The 23888-nt window shown below is 42.5% G+C and overlaps 1 pseudogene; it reads left to right on the top strand.

Moving 5' to 3' along the window:
- The first annotated feature begins 17397 nt into the window (after positions 1 to 17397).
- On the top strand, positions 17398 to 21226 carry LOC693372 (sal-like protein 1 pseudogene; annotated as a pseudogene).
- The last annotated feature ends 2662 nt before the right edge of the window (positions 21227 to 23888 follow it).

Genomic DNA, 23888 nt, shown 5'->3' with positions numbered 1-23888 from the left:
ATCACATGGGGAGAAACCTTGGACAATATCTGGCTTTCCTAGGCAGAGGTCCCTGTGGCCTTCCGCAGTGTTTGTGTCCCTGGGTACTTGAGATTAGAGAACCGTGATGACTTTTAACAAGCATACTGCCTTTAAGCACTTGTTTAACAAAGCACATCCTGCATAGCCCTAAATCCATTGAACCCTGAGTAAACACAGCACAAGTCTCTGCAAGCACAGGGTTGCGGGGTAGGGTTACAGATTAACAGCATCCCAAGGCAGAAAAATTTTTCTTAGTACAGAACAAAATGGAGTCTCTTATGTCTACTTCTTTCTACACAGACACAGTAACAGTCTGATCTCTTTTTCTTTTCCTCACACTTATATAGGGGTCTTGTCTATGTAAAGACTCAACTTGCCCGTACCTTTGTGTGAGTGGAATAACAGCATGACGAAATTTATCGTTCTATTGATTTAAAGAAAACTATCCTTGACTTTCTAGTATGTAAGTCCATCAAAGCATAACTATAATTATTTTGAAAGCATATATTGTTATGGGTATTGGGACCCCTGCACTTTCCGCTGCTGTGGGAGTATGTCCTTCTAGGTATCTTTAGTCTGTTTTCTCAATTGCAAACATCTTGGGACCGTGGGTTGTGACTAGCAAGGAATGTGCCTTGCTAATTTCAAGATGGAGTTGATTTTCAAGTGGGGTCACTCTGGCTGTCCTAGGTTCCCGTTTCCCTAACATTTTCACTTCTTCTGTGATTCTGATGCTACAAATGATAGATATTTTTAGTATTTTCTTACAGGTCCACGAGGTTGTATTCCTTTTTCTTTCACTTTCTTTCTCTGACTTGTTCATATTGAACAATTTCTTTTTGTTTTGTTTTAGACACAGGGTCTCACTCTGTTGCCCAGGCCGGAGAGCAGTGGTGAGATCATAGCTCACTGCAGCCTTGAACTCCTGGGCTCAAGGGATCCTCCTCCCTCAGCCTTCACAGTAGCTGACTACAGGCACGTGTCATCACACTCAGCTATTTTTAATTGTTTTTTGTAAAGATGAGGTCTCACTATGTTGCCCAGGCTGTTCTCAAACTGCTAGCCTCCAGCCCTCTGTCGTCTTACTTCAGCCTGCAAAAGTGCTAGGATTATTGGTGTAAGTCACTGCTCTTGGCCAAATAGAACAATTTCTTTTTATCTGTCTTTGTGTTCACTAACTCTTTGCTTGTCTCCATTCTGCTATTGAACCCATTCAGTGGGAATTTTTTCTTTGGTTATCATGTCTTCTATTTCTAAACCTTCCATTTGTTTCTTCTTTAAATATTCTTTTTTTTTGTGGCGGGACTTTCTGTTTTTTTCTTGTTGCAAAAGTGTGCATGATTGCTGTTTAAGCACCTTTATTCATAATTGCCAAAACTTGGCAGCAAACAAAGTGTCCTTCAGTAGGTGAATGGATTAGTAAACTGTCTACAGATAGTCAGTGGAATATTATTCAGCCGTAAAGTGAAATGGACTATCAAGCCATGAAAAGACATGGAAGAAACTTTAATTTCTATTACTAAGTGAAGGTAGTCAGTCTAAAAAGGCTACATACTGTATGATTCCAGCTATATGATATTATGGGTAGGGCAAAACTATGGAAACAATAAAAAGATCAGTGGTTGCCAGGGGTTATAGAGCAGGAAGGGATGAATAGGTGGAACATGGAGGATTTTTAGAGCAGTGAAACTACTCTGTATGATACTATGATGGTGGGTACATGTCATTATACCTTTGTCCAAACTTATTAAATGTACAACACTAAGAGTGAATCCTAATGTAAACTATAGACTGTGGGTGATAATTATATGTCATTGCAGGTTGAATTGTAACAAATGTACCACTCCTTTGGGGGATGTTGATAATGGGGAGAATTGTGCACGTGTTGGGCCCAGGAGTATACGGGATATCTCTATACCTTCCTCTCAATTTTGATGTGGTCCTAAAACTTCTCTTAGAAAAAGAGTCTGTTAATTTTTTTAAAAATTAATAAGTACTGAAAAAATTTAAATATTCATTCCTGGGCCAATTAAAAGATAGAGATTAACAGAATGGATAAAAAATAATCAAACCATATGCCATGTACAAGAAACTCATTTCACATATGACCACATATGTAGATAGAAACTAAAAGAATGGAAAAACAAATGTAATGCAAACATTAATTTTTTAAAAACTGGGAGTGGGCCAGGTGTGGTGGCTCACGCCTGTAATCCCAGCACTTTTTTAGGCTGAAGTGGGCGGATCACGAGGTCAGGAGTTTGAGACCTGCCTGGCCAATATGGTGAAACCCTGTCTCTACTAAAAATACAAAAATTAGCCGGGCATGGTGGCACACACCTGTACTCCCAGCTACTCAGGAGGCTGAGGCAGAAGAATTGCTTGAACCCGGGAGGCAGAGGCTGCAGTGAGCCAAGATCGTGCCACTGCACTCCAGCCTGGGTGACAGAGTGAGACTCCATCCCAAAAAAAAAGAAAAAACTGGGAGTGACTGCATTAATATTCGGTAAAGTAGACCTCAGAGCAAAGTGAATTACTAGAAATGAAGAGGGACATTACATAATAAAAAGATCAATCCACCAAGAAGACATAATGATATCAACTGAGGCAGAAAAAAAAAAAAACACTTAGCAAACCATGAATACAGTGGAATTTCTTCAATTTGATACAGTTCATCTACAAAAATCTAAAAATCATACTTAATTGTGAAAGACTGAATGTTTTCCCCCAAGGCCAGGAAAAACCCAAGGATGTATGTATCTCACCACTGTTATTCAACATACTACTGGAAGTTCTAGCGGTGGAATAAGACAAAAAAAAAAAAAAGAAAGAAAGAAAGAAAATAAGAAATACAGATGGAAATGGAAGAAATTAAACTATCCCTGTTTGCAGATGGCTATATAGAAAATCTCAAAGAATATACCAAAAAAATCCCCTCTATAACTAACATGTGAGTTCAGCAAGGATGCAGGATACAAGATGATAAATACACAAAAATCAATTGCACTTCTATATATTAACAACAAACTTGTGGAAACTGGAAATTAAAAACATAATACCATTTACAATTGTGTTAAAGAAAATGAAATACTTAGGTATAAATCTAAAAGCATGTACAAGATGTGTATGCTGAAATTTGCAAGAGACTGATAAATCAAAGACCTAAGTAAATGGAGTGACATACCGTGTCTGTGGATTGGAAGACTCAAAATAGTGGAGATGTCAAATCTCCCCAAATAGATCTTTAAGTTTAATGCAATTCCTATCAAGTTTTTTGTAGACATAGACAAGCTTATTCTAAAATTCATATGGAAAGGCACAAGCCCTAGAATAGCTAAAACAATTTTGAAAAGAATATATCGGGAGGAATTGCTCTAACTGATGACTTGCCATCTAGCTATAGTAACCAAAGAAATTATTACATTGTCCAAGAGATAGACATACATCAATGGAACAGAATTGAAAACCCATAAATAGACCCACACAACTGATTCTTTTTTTTTGGTGGGGTCTTGCTATGTTGCCCACACTGGACTTGAACTCCTTGGCTCAAGTGATCCACCTTAGCTTTCCAGGTAACTAGGATTACTGGCACGCATCACCACACCTAGCTTTTCAACTGATTATTGACAAAGATGCAAAAGCAATCCAATTAAAAAAGGAGAGCCTTTTCAACAAATTGTGCTAGAACAATTGGACATCCATAAGCAAAAAAAATTAAACCTTGACCTAAACTTCACACCTTATACAAAAATTAGTGCAAAATGAATCATGGACTTAATGCAAAATGTAAAACTCTAAGACCTTTAGAAACAAATCATAAGAGAAAAATCTTTGGGTCCTAGGACTAGGTAAAGAGTTCTTAGATTTGACACCAAAAGCCCAATCCTTAAAAGGAAAAATTGACGAATTGGACTTTATCAGAATCAAAGACATTTGTTCTGTGAAAGACCCCTGTTAAGAAGATGAAAAGGCAAGCCATATCACAGACTGGGATAAAATAATTGCCAACCACATATCTGACAAGGGCCCTATAGCTAGAATATATAAAGAACTCTCAGAACTCAACAATAAAAAAAGCAAACAATCCAACTAGAAACTGGGCAAAAGACATGAACATATATTTCACCAAAGAGAAGATGTGAATGGCAAATGAGCACATGAAAGGATGTTCAACATCAGTAGCCATTAGAGAAATGTAAAATAAGAGCACGAGGAGCTATCATTATGCACCTATTAGAACAGTTGAAAAGTGATAATACCAAATGTTGGTGAGGATGCACAGAAGGATGCATTGCTGATAGGAATGAAAAATAGTGTGGCGACTCTAGAAAAGAGTGGGGGAATGAATTAAAAGAGGTAACATGAAGGGATTCTTGTGTAGTGATGAGCCAGTTCTATATCTTGATTGTGATAGTGGCACAGAACTACACACACACACACACACACACACACACACACACACTAATGCAGTTTTCTTAAAATGGTAGAAATAGAACAGAATAGAGAACCCAGAAATAAATCCACACATCTTCAGTGAACTCATTTTCAACAAAGGTACCAAGAACATACATTGGGGAAGAGACAGTCTCTTCAATAAATGGTTCTGGGAAAACTGGGTATCCATATACAAAGAATGAAACTAGGCCCCTATCTCTTGCCATTACAAAAATCAACTCAAGATGGATTAAAAACTTAAATCTAAGACCTCAAACTATGAAACTACTACTAGAAAACATTGGGAAAACTCTCCAGAGCATTGGTGTGGACAAAGATTGCTTAAGTAATACTTCAAATGCACAAGCATCCCAATCAAAAAATGGATAAATGGGATCAAAACAAGTTCAAAAGCTTCTGCACAGCAAAGGAAACGATCAACAAAGTGAAGAAACAACCCACAGAATGGGAGAAAACATTTGCAAACTACCCATCTGACAAGTTGTTAATAACCAGAATATATAAGTAGCTCAAACAACTCAACAGGAAAAAATCTAATAATCTGACCTTAAAATGGGCAAAAGATCTCAATAGACATTTCTGAAAAGAAGACCTACAAATGACAAACAGGTATATGAAAAGATACTCAACATCATTGATCATCAGAGAAATGCAAATCAAAACTAAAATGAGATATCATCTCTCCCCAGTTAAAATGGCTTTTATCCAAAAGACAGGCAATAATGAATGCTGGCAGGGATGTACAGAAAAGGCAACCCTCGTACACTGTTGGTGGCAATATGAATTAGTACAATCACTATGGAGAAAGGTTTGGGAGTTTCTCAAAAATTAACATAGAGCTACCATATGATCCAGCAATCCCACTGCTAGATATATTCCCAAAAGAAAGAAAATCAGTATATCAAAGAGATACCTGCATTCTCATGTTTATTGCAGCAATATTCACAATAGCCAGGATCTGAAATCAACCTAAGTGTCCATCAACAGATGAAGGGATAAAGAAAATGTGGTAAATATACATAATGGAATATTATTCAACCATAAAAAAGAATGAAATCTTGTCATTTGCAATAACATGGATAGAACTGGAGGCCATTATGTTAAGCACCATAAGCCAGGCACTGAAAGACAAATGTCACATGTTCTCACTCATACATGGGAGCTAAAAGCTAAAACAATTGAACTCAAGGAGATAGTAGAATGATTGTTGCCAGAGGCTGGGAAGGGTAGCAGGGATAGGGGAGAAAGTGGGCGGGGGGGATAATGTGGGGATGAGGGTATAAGAGTATGGTTAGAATGAAAAAGATCTAGCATTTAATAGCTCAACAGGGTGACTATAGTCAACAATAATTTCTTTTATATTTTAAAATAGCTAAAAGAGTTGGATTAGAATGTTCCTAACACAAAGATATGATAAATGCTTGAAGTGATGGATACCCCAATTACCTTGATGTGATTATTATACATAGTATGCCTTTATCAAAACATCACATGTACCCCATAAGTATATACACCTATTATGTGTGCATAAAAATGAAAAATTAGAAAAAAAGAATGTTTTAAAGACTCATGAGTGTCCCTGCCCCATTCTTTCCTGTACTCAAGGAGCACATGCTAATGAAGCCTTCTGTACATGCCTGAATGGTGGCAATGTGAATCGCCCCACTCTGGGTCTTAGGCATGTGACTGATGAAAGCAGATAGTGTTGACCCAGGCCCACTACCCTCTGACTTTTCAGAGCTGCCCTATGTAAGCGGAATCTGATGTCAAAGTACAGAGACTCAGGTATCTCAGCTGCTGCAAAGAGGCAAATCATGGTGGGACTCACTAGATTTTGCACCCTGCTTATGAGGTAGCCAACCAGCAGGACTTGTTTTCTGGTCAAAACCCTGCTGACCAAAACAGGATCTGGTCCAAATGGGATAAAGTGAAGAAACGAGCAGGAACCAGCAGAAGGCAAAAGTGATCTTTAGTTGCTCTCATTGCTCAGTGGCATAAGACACTCCCACTAGCACCATGACAGTTTACAAATGCCACAGCAATGACCCAGAAGTCACCACCTCTTTCCATAACAATGCCTTAGAAGTTACCACCCTTTTCTTAGAAAGGTCTAAATAACCTGCCCCTCAATTTGCATTGACTGACCCCTTAATTTGCGTGTGATTGAAAGTGGATTTACATGAGTATTAATGCAGTTGCCAAGAGCCCCTTAGTTGCTGACTCTGGACCACACTGCCTGTGAGTTAGCCCTGCTAGGCAAGGAGCAGTACCACTCAACAGAAGATTGCCATCTAACACCACCACTTGGCCCTTGAATTCCTTCCTGGGCAAAGCCAAGAGCCCTCAGGAGCTAAGCCCCAATTTTGGCAGGGAGCTTCCCTGTCCTGCAACACTTAATACAGGCACAAGGATGAAAAGAAAAATCACCGCTATTAAATGAAATAAAGTCTGTGTCTATAACCCTTAAGAGCATCTAGCCTCACATTTGAGGCTATATTTTATTTAGATTATTTTTGCTATTAGAGATGGATAACATAGTAAAAATAACCATTAGAGGATGCCAAGCTTATGGGGCAAGAAGGATCAGACCATAAGAAAAAGGAAGCTTATGATGTTGAAAAGAAAAAGGAAGCTTATGATGTTGAAATGTGGTATTGGCTTGATTAATGTGGGAAATCCACCAACACGTTGCCTCCTTCCTCTATACCATACTGGCCTCTCTCCCTTCCAAAAAAAAAAAACAACCAAACCCAAACAGTCAAAACATCAGACTCAAATAGATAAAGTTCTGGCATCAGATAAACCAACCAGATAGCTAACCCAACATTATTTTCTCCTACATCTACTCAAGGCTCTTGGTAATCACATGCTCTTTCTCTGTATAATCAGCAGGAAATTTGTACAGCTCTGAGATATGGTTTCTGTGATGTTCCAGCTTGTGTTCAAGATTTGCACAGCTTTCAGAAACACATAATGGAGATGTATGGGCTTAACTTTTTCCTGTCCTTGATAAATGACAATATATAGTGCAGCCTTTAAAATTGTGTTTTTATCCAATTTTGTAATGAGAAATAAATACAAAACACCAAAGCAACAGAAATTAACTTCTCTCCCTCCCATGTAACAAAACTGAATAATCTCTCCTTAGCTTTACTGTTGCTTGGGCTTCTTTTAAAAACAACAACAACAAACCTATAGTCAATATTTATAAAGTTGAGTTCAACTATTTTTCAGTTAGCATTGCAGAAGTGCTCGAAAAATGTCATGTGTTTCAACATTATTTTATTATTACCTTGATCAGGGAAAAAATCAATTCCCAGCAGGTCTATTGTCTGTGTGGAGTTTGCAGGTTCTACCCATGTCTGTATGGGTTTTCTCCAGTTACTCCAGTTTTCTCCCATATCCCAAAGCTGTGCACATTAGGTGAATGGGTGTGTCTACATGGTACCAGTCTAAGTGAGTGTGAGTGTCTGTGTAAGTGCGCCCTGCAATGGAATGGCATCTTGGCCAGGGTGGGTTCCTACCTTGCCCCTAGAGCTGCCAGGATAGACTCTGGCCACCTACCACCCTGAACTGGAATAAGCGGGTTGGAAAGCAAATGAATACAAATTATTGTAAAATAAAAATGTTTTAAGTAGACTATAAGCCTACAGATGCATGACAATAAATGATGTAGTGCAAAAGCATTCGGTGAGCCCACAAAAAAAGACACATTCTGACACACTTGGTTTTCATAGCGTAAAATGCATAGCATTAAAAAGTATCCAAATTGCAAGCTTGGATGATTGGAGCAGTTTGGGATTTCTGAGAGATTTAGGGACTGAGATTTTGACAGAAAAGCAACTGAACTGGAGATGGATGTCTCTAAATTCTTCAGCACTCAACAGGCTCCTTCTGCCAGTCTGGACTTTTGCTCCAAAGACACAAAGCTTTGGGAGTCACCGAGAAACAGGGCCTGTGCCAAACAGACAGAAGCACACAGCAAACATCACCCCGTTTTTCTTGGGGGGTACATCTGAAATGCCCAACATCAAGGCAGGAGAAACCTCATTTGGAGACAGAGACTACTGTTACAACTGAATGCCAGGAGTCAGGGATGTCAGTCTAATTGCTGACACACTCAGTTACCTCATCTACTGGGGTCAAACACCAAGCCACACAGAATTTGGGGAGGGGACAAGAGTTTGTCTATGAAGATCAACAATGAGGGGCTGATGAAAGGGAAACAGGGGCATCATCATGAGTAGGAAGGATGTTCTGGTGAGCAACGTTTCTTACACTCAAGTTGCTCTTGAGTTTTATAGAGCCTGGTCATGAGGAGATCCTCTGCAGGAAACAAGACAAGCGTGCTTGTGAAATAAAGCAAAAAGCTCTGAAACAAAAGCTATTAACGGTAGCCTGGATGGACATACTTGCTTACAAGTGGATGGATGCTTAGGAGTGCTGGCCCCTTCCTTCAACACTAATAGCAAAGTCGTTGGTCTTAAGAAAAAGACGCAAGAGAGGTAATTATGGCAAACATAATTTTCAAGGAGCAGAAAGGATACCATCAGCGTAAAACCCTGAAGTAATCATAGCCATAGTTCAGTGGAGCTAAGGACATGCTGGCTCTTAGAAACTAGTGGTGATGAGGCTGCTGGTGGGAAAAGAAGAGAGCATTCAGTTTCTGGTTATGCAAGACTTATCTCTCAGAAACAGCTCAAATTTCCTACCATGATTGAATTTAAGCCACAATACACAAACGTTTTAATGATAGTCCTTTCTAATGATACTATTGACTTGTAATGTGTTTGTGTTGTTTTAGGGTTTAATTTCTGCCCTTAGATTGGCACATGGACTGTGCTTCTAGATAAAATGGCATCTCTCGTCAAAATGTGATCATGAATTCTGTCTGAATGTGTATGTGTCACTGGCCTTGGAGTCTGTCTGTAAGGCGAAGAAGACAAAGCCATCTTATCTGAAGAGAGAGACTTCTGAGGAAGGAGCTGTGAACAGTTCCTGGGGTGAAAAGGTGCTCAGGGGAAAGGAAGGGAAGGGGAGGGGAAGGGAGAGGAGAGGAGGGGAGGGGAGGGGTGGGAAAGGAGCCTCATCTTGAACTCCAAGCTGCTCAAGATGAATGCCAGAACCTAGGGTCCATTTATGTGCTGATGTACAAATCCTCAGGCTGACTCTTGGCCCAGGACCATGCTATAGGATAGACCAGGGATATCTCCCCTGTTCTTGGTACCCCTCTTTGTGCCCTTCTTTGTACTTTTTTATAGGACCCTCCCATTTTAGGCTTCCAGACTTGTTTTCCAAAGTGTTCTATGGCCTGGGTCAGTGGGAATAGAAGAACATTTTGAACAAACCCTTTCACGCCGAGTTAAGACTCAGCATGATTCCTCAGCCCCACTCCCACCTTTATATTTTAAAAAGGGATGCTGAAGTGAGCAATGGATAACCCAAAGTGAGGTCTAGGCAAATATGCAGTACAGCCCCTTTATCCCCCTGACCCTTAAAATAGATATCTGATTGTTTCCATCTCAGCGTCTATTTGCCCTTCTCTGATAAAAGAACCCCTTTATCCTGCAGAAAACCCAATATCCTTGTAGTTTGTTTAGAGTGAAACTATTTGCCCCTCCTGACCACTGGGCTGGGCCTCCTGTGATTTAGGCTAGCCAATCAGCATCGATCATCCTCTTAAGCAGAGTGTTTGGATGAAAGGAGGGCACAGTACACAAATCAACCAATCAGAGTCCTCCCTGGGACCTTTTTTGCATACCAGGGAAGACATCATGGGGGAGCATTGATGAAGCTATTTGAGCCCCTGGATCCAGCTGTGCTCCCAATGCATAGAACCCTGCACTTCCCATTTGTGTAAGCCAATAAATTCGTTTAAATTCATATTATATACCTTGGTGTATAATAGGAAGGATCCAAAAGAAGTAATCATAATTACTAACTATATTTTCTTCCTCATTGCTGTGTCCTTCTCTCCAAGTCACTCTGAGTCTTTGAAAACAAGTAGAAATTGAGGCCCACCCATTGGAGAGATTGGATGGAAATAATGATGATACACATCATCATTTGGGAGACATATTTGGGAGTAGATACTTTCTGTGAATCCCTGGAATTACACCATAAAGGAATCTATCCACCCAGGGCAGATATATGGTCCCTCTATCAATGAAATTCATTTCTGCCTAGGGCAAATGCAACAGGCATTTAATACAAGAAGGCAGGTGGAAGACCATGGTAGGTAGTTAGGTCAACTATCCGATATGCCAAGGAAGAAAATTTTAGACAAATGCAACCCCCAAGCTGAATAAAGGATGTCTAACTGGAGAAAAATATCTATATGGAAGGTTATCTTGTGGCAACAAGGCAGCCTCAGTTGCCTGGGTGACTCCCACAAGAAGATGTTAGCCGTGAAGCTTTCCTTATAACCTAGCAGGATAGATAATTAGCTCCAGGGTCTGATATCAGGTGCTCCAGATAAATGCTTGCTTGCTGTCTTCCAGGCCATGGCAAGGTCAGTTCAATTAAGAAAAAGCCAGGGCTTAGAAGTAGACCCACTAAGCCCTTATCACAGGAGAGCTGACTCAACTTCAAATGCAGAGGCATTCCCTTTCGAGAGGACAAATGTAATGCCCCGGGGCTCTGGAAGCAAATAGCAGAGGGCAGTCTAGGTCAGTAGTTATGTAATTTGGCTGAGGGGGCAGGGGAAGTTCCAATTTGAAGTGCCAGGAATTCTGGCTGGTTCTCAGGGTAGGGAGACAGGGTATCAGTGGCAGGCTACACATTGGCTGCTGATTCTTGGAAGTCTAAGCAGGTTGGGAGTCAGCAGCAGGGTCATCTTACAACAGGGAAAAAAGTGATGGGTACTGGGCTAGATATCAAAGGTAAAAGTTGACTCCATGCACAGTCAGATGGGAGAAAGGTGTTAAGATATACTAGAAAGAGATAAGCACAGAACTCTTATCTGAGAGTGTCCAGCGGAGTGGACCTGTTGTCATGACATATACCCAGGCTGGAGAAACCAAACAGAAGCCCAGTTCTGTGAAGTGAGCTATAAATAATGCCCAGAACCAATTTTGAAGCAAGCAGAGCCCAACATTGAGCTTCAGAATGTTAAAACAGGGCTCCAGAAATTTCTGCTGAGAACAGACAGCATCTATTGCAGAGAGTGAGGCAAGGCTTAGCCTCTAGGTGGGAATTGAGAAGCCCGTTTAGGATAAGAGGGATTAATAGTGGCTGAGATCCCAGCTGGAAATATCACTGCTGCCATCCTGAAGCCTCCCCTAGTTCTATGTATGCCACTATTAGAAATGGGTTTTGATTTTAGCAAAGGGCTATTCCGTGCCTTATAAGAAAAATTCCTCTTAGTATATGGATCACAATTTAAATGGTTATCAGCCATTTATACCTTAGTATGAATTTGCTTACATATTTTCTCCCTGGGAGTAGGTTTTGACGGGGTTTGGAAGAAATTATTTATTTAGCAGAGTCTTACTGACAGTCCATGAATCAGGCACTGTGCTATGTACTAGGGATAGAAACATAAGGCAAAGCATCTGTGCTTCATCCCCAAACCATTTTACAACCTTCTAGATTTAAGGTGGAGAGGAAGCCACTAAAAGGAAAGAGATACGGAAGAAGGAAGCTGGATAGATTATAGACAAAGATTTTCTTATTTTCCGATGTTTCCAAATATGACTCATTTCTCCATGGAAATCTCACAAATGATCCTTGTCATCTTCCCACAGCCCTTAGCCCAACTCATCCCCAACTCTTCAAAAAGCAGCAGGGCTTCCTGGTCCATGCTTCATTCAGGAATAGAGATGCCGGAAAGATCATTTTGTCCAGTCTCCTTTGATTTATTGTCACGGAAAATCAGGCCCTGAGAGGTAAAGTAACCAGAAGAAATCATGAAGGGAGTTCTCTCTGGTTAAAACCTTTTTACCGAATCATAGCATCTCCTAACAGTGGGCCAGAGTGCGGAACGACAATATCAGAGAAACTCTAGGTTGGATTGCATCAGTCATTCCTTCAAACACTTCACTTGTTTGAACCCCTTGGGCAGGCTTTCAAATCCTTCCATTCTCATTGGTCTATGTAACTATACTACTTTGTCTCATTACTCACCTGCTTTAATTATTTGACTCATAATTGCCAGAATATCATCTGTGTTTTCCTATTTCCGTGACCTTGCTTATGCCACCCTCTCCACCAGATGCCCTAATACCACCTCTATATAAAGAATTCCTGCCAGTTCTTCAGTGCTGTCCCATTTACAAAGTCATCCCCAATCTCACATGAAGACGTCTCTAGCTAGTTTTGTGCTTGTACCATTCAAACGGCTGTTAGCACATACCATCTTCTAAGATGGGCATTCTGTAACTGTCTTATGTCTAAATGAAAGACAGGAACTTCTCCCTGTATATCTGGAACTCCTGCAGCTCCCAGCATAGTAAATCCTGGTTATAGTAAATGTCTGATGAATGAATGAAGAAACTAAGTGAATCTGAATTTATGTTGACAGAAAGGAAGAGAACAAATCATAGCAATGCAGTTTAGCTTGACTGGGGCAGGCTGCATAGGCCAGAGAAAAAGAGATAAGAAGGAGACTACAGGGGAACCCATGAAAAACTGCACAGTTATCATGGAGTGAGGAGATAAAAGTAAGATCCGCACCGGGCATGGTGGTTCACGTCTATAATCCCAGCACTTCGAGAGGCCGAGGCGGGTGGATCACCTGAGGTTGGGAGTTCGAGACCAGCCTGACCAACATGGAGAAACCCCGTCTCTACTAAAAATACAAAATTAGCTGGTCGTGGTGGCGCATTCCTGTAATCCCAGCTACTCGGGAGGTTGAGGCAGGAGAATCGCTTGAACCCGGGAGGTGGAGGTTGTAGTGAACTGAGAGTGCACCATTGCACTCCAGCCTGGGCAACAAGAGTGAAACTTGGTCTCAAAAAAAAGGAAGAACCGGCCAGGCACAGTGGCTCACACCTGTAATCCCAGCACTTTGGGAGGCTGAGACAGACCGAGTACTCGAGCCCAGGAGTTTGAGACCAGCCTGGACACTGTGGCAAAACCATCTCTACAAAAAAATACAAAAATTAGCTGAGAATGGTGGCATGCACGTGTAGTCCCTGCTACTCAGGAGGCTGAGATGGGAGGATCACTTGAACCTGGGAGGTGGAGGTTACAGTGATCCGAGATCATGCCTCCGCACTCCAGCCTGGGTGACAGAACCAGATCCTGTCTCAAAAATTTTTTTTTGTTGGAAGGTGTTTTGTGGAGACATCTCAAGGCCACCAGGGCTGTCAAATGGCAGCCCAGGCAGGGCTCTGGAGCTCCAGCTAACCTCACTTCAAACACTCCACTGTGATGTATCTTGTATTTGGGGGTTTGCCATAAGATGTATCTTGAAAAGAAGAACTTGCTGTTTAAAAAGTGTTTTATATGCCCCAGAAACACTATTCCTTTCATTCAAGAGAGATGAAAATATGTCTGCACAAAAACTTGTATTTGAATGTTCATAGCAGCATTACTCGTAATAGCCAAAAGATGGATACAACCCATGTGTTCGCCAACTGATGACTGGATAGACAAAATGTGGTTTATCCATGCAGTGGAATATTATTCAGTTATAAAAAAGAATAAAGTACTCGTACATGCTAAAAGTGAGTGAACCTTGAAAGCATTATGCTATGTGAGTGAAGCCAGTCGCAAAAGACAACATATTGTATTATTTCATTTATATGAAATAGCCACAGTAGACAAATCCATAGAGATAGAAAACAAATTAGTGGTTGCAGGGGTTGGGGGGATGGGGAGGGACTGCTAATGGGCACAGGGTTTGTTTTAGGGAGGGCAAAAATGTCCTAAAATTAGACTGTGGCAATGGTTGCCCAACCCTGTAGATACATTAGAAACCACTGAATTGCATACTTTAAAAGGGTGAATTGTATGGCATGTAAATTATATCTCAAGAAAACTGAGATTTTTTGTAATAAATGTATATTAGAATATCTTACTCGAGGGCAATGGAAATTTTGTCCCCCAGGGGAATTCAGCAACGTCTAGAGACTATTTTTTTTTTTTTCTTTTTAATAGAGACGAAGTCTCACTATGTTGCCCAGGGTGGCCTCGAACTCCTGGGCTCAGGCAATCCTCCGTGGGCTCTAGCAATCCAAAGTGCTAGGTTTACAGGTGTGAGCCACTGCGCCCGGCCATCTAGAGACTTTTTTTTTTTTTTTTGAGGTGGAGTTTTGCTCTCGTTGCCCAGGCTGGAGTGCAATGGCACTATCTCAGCTCACTGCAACCTCCACCTCCCATGTTCAAGCAATTCTCCTGCCTCAGCCTCCCAAATAGCTGGGATTACAGGAGTATGCCACCACACCTGGTTGATTTTTGTATTTTTACTAGAGACAAGGTTTCACCAGTTTGGTCAGGCTGGTCTCAAACCCCTTGACCTCAAGTGATCCGCCCACCTCAGCCTCCCAAAGTGCTGGGATTGCAGGTGTGAGCCACCTCGCCCAGCCTAGAGACATTTTTGATTGTCACAACTGGGGAAAGGATTACTGGCCTATGGTAGGTAGAGGTCAGGGATGCTGCTGAAACATCCTACAATACACAGGCAGCCCCCACAACAAAGGATCATCTGACCCAAATGTCAATAGAGTTGAGGTTGAGAAACCCTGTTCCAGGGTATAATGCTTTAAAATAAAGATTGTTCCCAATTTTTTCTTTTTACTTTATTTATTCATTTTTAAGACAGGGTCTCTCTGTCATCCAGGCTGCAGTTCAGTGGCATGATCACAGTTTGCTGCATACTCGACCACCCAGGTTCAATCAATCCTTCCACCTTAACCTCCCAAGTAGCTGGGACCACAGGCACACGCCGCCATGCCTTACACATTTTTTCTATTTTTTGTAGAGAAAGAGTCTCGCTTTACCCAGGCTGGTCTCAAACTCCTGGGCTCAAGTGATGCTTCTGTCTTGACCTCCCAAAGTGCTGGGATTATAGGCGTGAGCCACCGCACCCAGCCTGTTCCTATTATTTTTATCAGGGTTGTTGTTGCTCTTTTATGGCATTTGCTACCTACCCTCATCCCCTATACACCTGTAGAACTCTGGAGTTGTTTCACATCTTTCATAATTGACTTCTCAAGGCTAAAGTGGCCACTAGGACGTGTGAATCCTGGTGTCCATGTGATTGTAGCAGCAATCAGCTCCTCCTCTCTCGCAGTCATTAGAAACCACTTCAGGATTACAGTCAGAGCCCTTAAAAATATGTGACAAACAATTAATTTTTCAAGATACTTACGGTTCTACATAACAGGCAGGGGCTATCTTAACATTCTAAATAGAGTGTCTTATTTTAGAAAGTAGAGAAACATTTATATTTTATATTCTATAAGATTTAATATGCTTTAAAAAGAGAACTTACATGCAATGCATACACAAACCAGCAAGTCAACATATATTTACATAAAAGGTACATTATAAAGTTAGGGGATCCTTGAGTCCAGGCAAGTATTTACAGCCCAGATCCAAAGGAAGCTGAGTGTTTATGGAGAGATTTTTGTGACAGGGAAGTTGAAGTTCATGGAGAAAAGCCCTGTAGAGGGCCAGCTCTCTACAACATTGGGAGTTCTGAAACATTTGTTTTCAGGAGTTAGACCCTCCTTTGGCTGCTTTATTGGTTTCTGTCAAGGACACCTGTCAGATGCTAGAAGCATTCTTTCTAACTTAGTCCTACCAGACTTCAAAACCTATTCTCAGAAAAACAATTCTGACAAGATCTTCACCTGAAAGTGTACATGTCTGATCATGTCTACATTTTACCTTTCTCGAGAGGGCATGTATTATAAAAGCTATCAGAGACTTTAGCCAAAAGAATGAGAGTATAAAATTGGAAATTTCAGACTTACTAGATGGGGCTATAAAGTTACCACATTAAAGAAACCTTGAAACCAGCCCAAGTTTCCCGTAAAACTGAAGCTTTAGAAACTTACATTTGTCTTGTCTGAGTTCCTTTCTCAGGAGACCGACCAATAGGCCCCTAGATGGTGTCAGTGGGGCTGGGGCTTTTGGGATCAACACATCCTGCTGCCTATTGACCAACTCCTCTTCCTTAACCCTCTCTGATTCCTGTTTTCCTTTCCCCCTATGTAAACCCATAACTTTAGTCAGTTGAAGGCACAGATTTCCGACTTGTCTCTCATCTCTTTGTTGACATCACCTGCAATAAAGCCTTTTTTCCTGGGCAACACTTGTCTCAGGGATTGGCTTTCTGTGTGATGAGCAACTGGACCTAGGCCGAACCTTTAGTGTTTGGCAACAACATCATGAATGAATCTCAAAATAATTACACTGCATGAATGAAGCCAGATGAAAAAGAGTATATACTGTATGGTTCCATTTTTATAAAATTCTAGGCCATACAAACAGAAAGCAGTCAGTGGTTGCACGGGGATAGGAAGGTAGGAGGAAGGGATGGGATAGAGGGATGACAAAGGGACATGAGGAGACTTTTGGAGGTGATGCGTATGTTCACTATCTTGATTCTTGTGATGGTTTCATGGGTGCATGCATATGCCAAAAATCATCATATTATCTACACTTTAAATATGTGTAGTCTACTGAATAACAATTATAACTCAATAAAGTCGTAGAAAAAAATTAGGCTGACAAGATTAAATAAAAAGTACTATGCAGGCCAGGCACAGTGGCTCACGCCTATAATCCCAGAATTTTGGGAGGCCAAGGCGGGTGGATCACTTGAGGTCAGGAGTTCAAGACCAGCCTGGCCAGCCTCCTCTCTACTAAAAATACAAAAATTAGCAGGGCGTGGTGGTAGGCGCCTGTGGTCCCAACTACTGGGGAGGCCAAGGCATGAGATTCACTTGAATCTGTGGAGACACGGAAAAGGGTCAATCGAGTCTCCCCACTAAGAGCAAGGACACCCACGTCTGTGGCTGGTGCTGTGCCAAGTTCTTTGAATTATCACATCTTCTGCTCCACAAGAAGAACTGTACTATTCAATTAGTTTTATTTGTAAATGAAAATCCAGCCTCCCCACCCGAAACCTTCTCCCCCAGAGTCCCTCCCAATAATCCTGATGAACAAATGAATGAAACAGTTAACAAAACAGATCAAGTGGACTGCAGCGACCTTTAAGAACACAACAGACTCAACAGGGAAGAGTCCATGGAGGTGGAGGCCCCGCTAGCTAACAAAAGTGGCAGCAGCACTTCCAGCCGCAGCCACAGCAGTATTGCCCCAAGTGGCAGCAGCAGCAGCTCCCCCCACAGGTACCTCAGCGATCACAACCTCTCTGCCTCAACTCGGGGACCTGACAACACTGGGCAACTTCTCCATGATCAACAGCAACGTCATCATGTAGAACCTCCAGAGCACCAAGGTGGTGGTGTCCCAGTTCTCCCAGAAAGCGAGGTGCAGCGGGGCTTCCGGGGGCAAGCTGGCGGTCCCAGCCCTCATGGAACAGCTCCTAGGTCTGCAGCAGCAGCAGGTCCACTAGTTGCAACTGATCGAATAGATTTGTCACCAAATATTGCCGTTGGCTTCTCAGAATGCAGACTTGCCAACATCTTCTCGTCCTTCTCAAGGTACTTTACAAACATCTGCCAACCCCTTGTCCATGCTAAATTCCCATTTATCTCAGCAGCTGGCAGCAGCAGCTGGAATGGCACAGAGCCTCACCAGCCAATCTGCCAGCATTAGTGGTGTGAAACAGTTACCCCAATCCAGCTACTTCAGAGTAATTCTGGCAACACCATCATTCCATCCAACAGTGGCTTTTCTCCCAATATGAACATATTGGTGGTGTCAGTTACCACCCTGTCCTCGGAAAAAGTGGATTCAAGTGCTGCGGTCTCCCATGTCAGTAACCCAGCAGTCTCATCATCATCCTCACCAGCTTTTGCAATAAGCAGTTTATTAAGTCCTGCATCTAATCCACTTCTACATCAGTTGGTCCCCGCTAACTCGGTTTTCCCCAGCCCTTTGCCCGACACCAGAACAACTACAGAGGATTTAGACTCCTTGTCTGCCTTGGCCCTGCAAAGAAAAAGCAAGCCGCCAAATGTCACTGCCTTTGAAGTGAAAAGTACTTCTAATGAAGCATTCTTCAAACACAAGTGCAGATTCTGCACAAAGATCTTTGAGAGTGACAGTGTCTTACAGACCCACTTGCATTCCCATACTGGAAAGAGGCCGTTCAAGTACAACATCTGTGGGAATGGGTTCTCCACCAAGAAGAATCTGAAAGTCCACTTTCAGTGCCACAAAGAGAAATACACTCATACCCAGATGAACCCTTATCCTGTGTCTGAGCATTTGGACAATATCCCCATGAGTACCCGCATCCCATATGGCATGTCCATCCCTCCAGAGAAGCCAGTCACCAGCCGGTTAGACACCAAACCAGTCCTGGCTACTCTGACCACTTCAGTCGGCCTTCCATTGCCCCCAACCCTCCCAAGCCTCATACTCTTCATCAAGACAGAAGAGCCAGCCCCCATCCCCATTAGTCATTCTGCCACCAGTCCCACAGGTTTAGTCAAAAGTGACTCCAGGGTCGCCGAGCAGGCCACAAGAAACCTAGGTGGGCTCCCGGAGGAAGCTGAAGGGTCCACTCTGCCATCCTCCAGTAGCAAAAGCAAAGAGAGCGATGTGGTCACCAACTCAGTCCTGACAGTGAGCAGTAGTGCCCTAAGCTCCCCAGCAGCAGACTGGGGCCCCCTGGGGAAGCACCACCACCTTCACCAACCCTTTGTTGCCACTCATGTACAAGCAGTTCAAGGCCAAGTTTCCTTTTGGGGGACTCTTGGACTCAGCCCAGGCATCAGAGACATCCAAGCTTCAGCAACTGGTAGAAAACATTGACAAAAGGCCACTGACCCCAGGGAGTGCATCATCTGCCACCCAGTTCTCAGCTGTCAGAGTGCCTTGTAAATGCACTATCGGACACACATTAGGGAGGGGCCTTTTAAGTGTAAGATCTGTGGCCAGGTTTTCATCACAAAAAGGAATCTTAAAACCCACTACAGGGTCCATCGTACTGTGCCCCTGCTCAGAGCCCAGCATTCCTGCCCCATCTACCAGAAGTTGACAGACGAACACTGTCATCCTGCAGCAGCACACTCGAATGCATATGGGAGGCCAGGTCTCCAACACCCCAGTCCCCAACAGTTACTCCAAGTCCACGGAGTCTGACACAGGCTCCTTCAATGAGAAAAATGTTGATGACCTAGACAAACTCTCCAGTGAAAAAATGGAAGACTGTCCTGAGGGCAGCTTCCCTGATATGCCCATGTCTGCAGAAAACTTCCAAGACAGCTTATCTTCTTCACCTTTGCCCCTAGAAATGTTGAGCATCACTTCTTTGGAAAATCAGATGAAGATGATGAATGCTGGCCTAGTGGAGCAGCTGTGGACCAGCCTGAAGTCAGTGGAGAATGGGTCCATCCAGGATGATGTCCTGATCAATGATTCAGCCTCAGTGGGTGATGACATGGAGAGCCAAAGTGCTGGCAGCCCAGCCATCTCAGAGTCTACGTCTTCCATGCAGGCTCTGTTCCCATCCAACAGCACCCAGGAGTTCCATAAGTCACCCAGCGAAGAGGAGAAACCACAGAGAGTGGTCCCAGGCGAGTTTGCCAATGGTTTGTCTTTCATTCCAGTGAATGACGGGGCTTTGGATCTGACATCTAGTCACATACAGAAAATCATCAAGGAAGATTCTTTGGGGACCCTCTTCCCTTTCGGAGACCAGGGTAAATTTAGAAACACTACTTGCAGCATTTGTGGCAAAATATTTGCTTGACAGAGTGCCTTGGACATTCAGTATAGAAATCATACAAAAGAGAGACCTTTTATTTGCAGTTTGCAATTGTGGATTTTCCACAAAGGGTCATTTGAAGCAGCATGTGTTGACACATCAGATGCAAGATCCACCATCACAGCTCTTTGAGCCCAGTTCCAACCTTCGCCCCAATCAGAACTCTGTGGTGATTCCTGCCAACTCGTTGTCATCTCTCAGCAAAACGGAGATCAATGGCTTTGTGCATATTTCTCCTCGGGACAGTAAGGACACCCCCACCAGTCAATCCCTTCTGGGCCTCTGTCTTTCTCTGCCACATCCCCAGTTCTGCTCTTGGCTCTGCCCGGGAGAACTCCCAAGTAGCACTACTGCAACACATGTGGCAAAATCTCCTCCGCGTTGAGTGCCCTGCAGAACTCACACTGGAGAGAAACCCTTTGCTTGCACTATTTGTGGAAGAGCTTTCACGACAAAAGGTACACAAGGTACACATGGGCACTCGCATGTGGAATAACACCCCTGTGTGACAGGGTAGGCAGCTCTCTGGGGATGGGCCCATGGCATTTCTAGGAGGCAATCCCATCAAGTTCCCAGAAATGCTCCGTAAGGATTTGGTGGTAAGATCAGGAAGTGCGGATCCTTCCAGCTTCAGAATGCAGCACCGCATTCCAACGGGTTGATGATGAAGGTCAACAGAATCTCCGTCATTCAGAATGGTGGCATCCTCCAATTCCTGGAAGCCTTGACATTGGAAACAGCTCACCTGTTAGTGGGCTGACAGGAAATCTGGAGAAGCTCCAGAAGTCAGAGCCCACTGCTTCTCTGGCCAGACTGGAGAAAATGGCAAGCAATCAGAAGAGAACCAACTTGCGCTTCACCTGCTTCATGGAGGACAAGTTAAAGCAGCTCTGACTGGAAACATAGCATTCATTCTTGTTCAGAATACAACCTATGGTGGCCTCCTACTCCTTGCCCCCATACCCCTTCCTTCTGGTTCCCCAGATCTATGAATTACAACATTATGAAGACATTCTTTTGTACCTTGTTCAACTTTGGAGTTCTAAGAAAGCTTATTTATTAGCGATATAACCTTGCTTTGCAAACGGAATGAAAGTATTAACTTTGGTCTTCTGTATTGTGGACTAAATACTAATTAACTAGAGTGCTGTAAACTTGCTGTGATATTTATGGCAATTGCAAGTTGCCCCGCTAGGCAGTCGTAATCTGGCATTAACTTATTTTTTATATCCAGTTTAATATGAATCTGGTGTTGACGCAATGCCTCGGTGACGCATTAGATCTCTAATAAAGTCTGTATATAAATGTACACTTTGATCCCGCTGGAAATTTTTATCAGCAAACACATTGTCTAATCTTTCAAAACAGATTTAAGGAAAGGACTGAAAGTACAGACTGAACAGTGTGGTTGACAGGTTTGTTTTTTTATTTTTATTCAAAAATTCAACCTTTTTTTGTTTTGTAGATTTAACCATTTCCATTTTGAATTGCTATTTGTATTGTGCTTTTTACATGCATCATCTTCAATATTGATACATTTCTGCACAGTGATAAGCACGCAGAATTCTTTAGAGAAACAAGTGTTGTTTTGGTAGTTGAACTGAGACGTAACATTTTGCCGTATAGGTATATTCACGGTAGAAAATTTGTGCTAGAATTTCACAAGGCTGCTAAGCATAGCATCTTGAACAACATTCAGTAGAGAAAATGTAAATGCTCTTGTATATACAATAAGAAATGTCACTTTCATTCAAATGTACATATGTTCCTTACAAGAGATCTTACAATTAGATCTCTTGTATTGAGAGATTTGATCTCTTCTTCTTGATCAAGAGTGCAGGAATAGTGTTTATTTTGCATTAGATATGGAAGAAAAATAACGGACTGTTATATGCACTTTCTTGGAAAGTTGAAAGGAAAGGGGAGGAGTTCAGTTTCATTTAATACTTATTAACAACAGATAAACTGTAATTTTACTCAAGCAGTCAAATACATTTTTTTGCAACAGAAAAAAAAGCCCTGTGCAGTTTCCAAAGGGAAGTTAAACTTGCAGGTTATAGAGATGTCAAAGCAAACTACAAAAATAATAAAATAAAATAAAAATAGGCCGGGCACTGTGGCTCACGCCTGTAATCCCAGCACTTTGGGAGGCTGAGGAGGTGGATCGCCTAAGGTCAGGAGTTCGAGACCAGCCTGGCAACATGGTGAAACCCCATCTCTATTAAAAAACAAAAATTAGCTGATTATAGTGGCGCGAGCCTGTAATCCCAGCTACTCAGGAGGCTGAGGCAGGAGAATCGCTTGAACCTGGGAGGCGGAGGTTGCAGTGAGCCAAGATTGTGCCACTGCACTCCAGCCTGGCGACAGAGTGAGACTCTATCTCAAAATAAATAAATAAAAATAAAGATAAAAAATAGGGATGTCAAAGCAAAATTACACTCTAAAAATACACTGTTCTAAACTTCATCATAACTGGAAAAAACTGTAATCGGTATTTACATGGCAAGAGTGAAATGCAGTTCCGCATCTAGTAGGCACTGGTTCAATAAAACTGAAGTAAACCTTGGGTGGAGGCTTGAGCCTATTCCCTCCTTTGCTGGTTCACTGGGCTAACATTAGTCTCTTCTGAACCTGAAATCAGTGCGTTCCTTAAGTCTCTTCATTCATTCTCTGCTCTCTCCAAGATTCTTTATGCTCAGGCTGTGATTAGCCCAAGGACAGGACTATGTTTCTCTCCCAAGCTCCCATCCTATATCACTACCTGGATGTTCCCATTCAGATGTCCTGAAATCACATTAAATGCAATATGTCCCCAATTCAGTTTCTTCTACAAACTTTCGCAGTTCCCAAGTTCTGCACAATCCGGTCTACTCTGTCCCCTGTTCTCAGATATCTTGTAAGCAAGGGATTACCAGTGGGTCATGATGAACTGGATGAACATGGGGAGCTGTACAGGACATTGAGCAACTGCAGTGTCCACAGCACACCTGGAAGGCCATCTGTCACTTATGCCACCTAGATGAGAGCCCTGGTGTCTTAAAATCTACCTTCATGGGTATCCTATAGATTTCATTCAGGAGGGTGGGAAACAGCAGGAACAGAATGCTGGCTTCAGATGGTGACAGTCTTGAGGCCACTGATGTTCTGGTCAATATACAGTTTTCAGCTCTGCTACAAAGAGTTTCAAATGAAAGTAGGGAGTTTGGGGGTCTATTCTCATTTGTACCCTGTATATTTGTGTGGTGCTTACCCAGGGCTCAGGATGGGAGTACTGGGGCCTCAGGCACAGGGTCTCTCAGGCACCCCACTAACATGGGATCAGAAGGGACGGCTGCTTTCCCTTGGCATCTGGACATGTACCCCTGTAAATTGCATGTTGGTGTGGGGTCCCTCAGTCTGGGGACAGAATTCTCCCCACACAAACTTCCCATTAAGTGAAACAGGACCTTCAATGTCTGCAAAGCACCAGGGGGGCTGTACCAGTTCATCATACAGGCTCCTAGAGACATTTCTAACATTTTTTTTCCCAAGAACTGGGACGCTCCTGGCCTTCCCA

This window comes from Macaca mulatta, chromosome X (assembly GCF_049350105.2).
Source record: "Macaca mulatta isolate MMU2019108-1 chromosome X, T2T-MMU8v2.0, whole genome shotgun sequence".
Lineage (NCBI taxonomy): Eukaryota > Metazoa > Chordata > Mammalia > Primates > Cercopithecidae > Macaca > Macaca mulatta.
The sequence above is the reverse complement of the archived record's forward strand: the minus strand, read 5'-3'. Positions and strand labels throughout refer to the sequence as shown.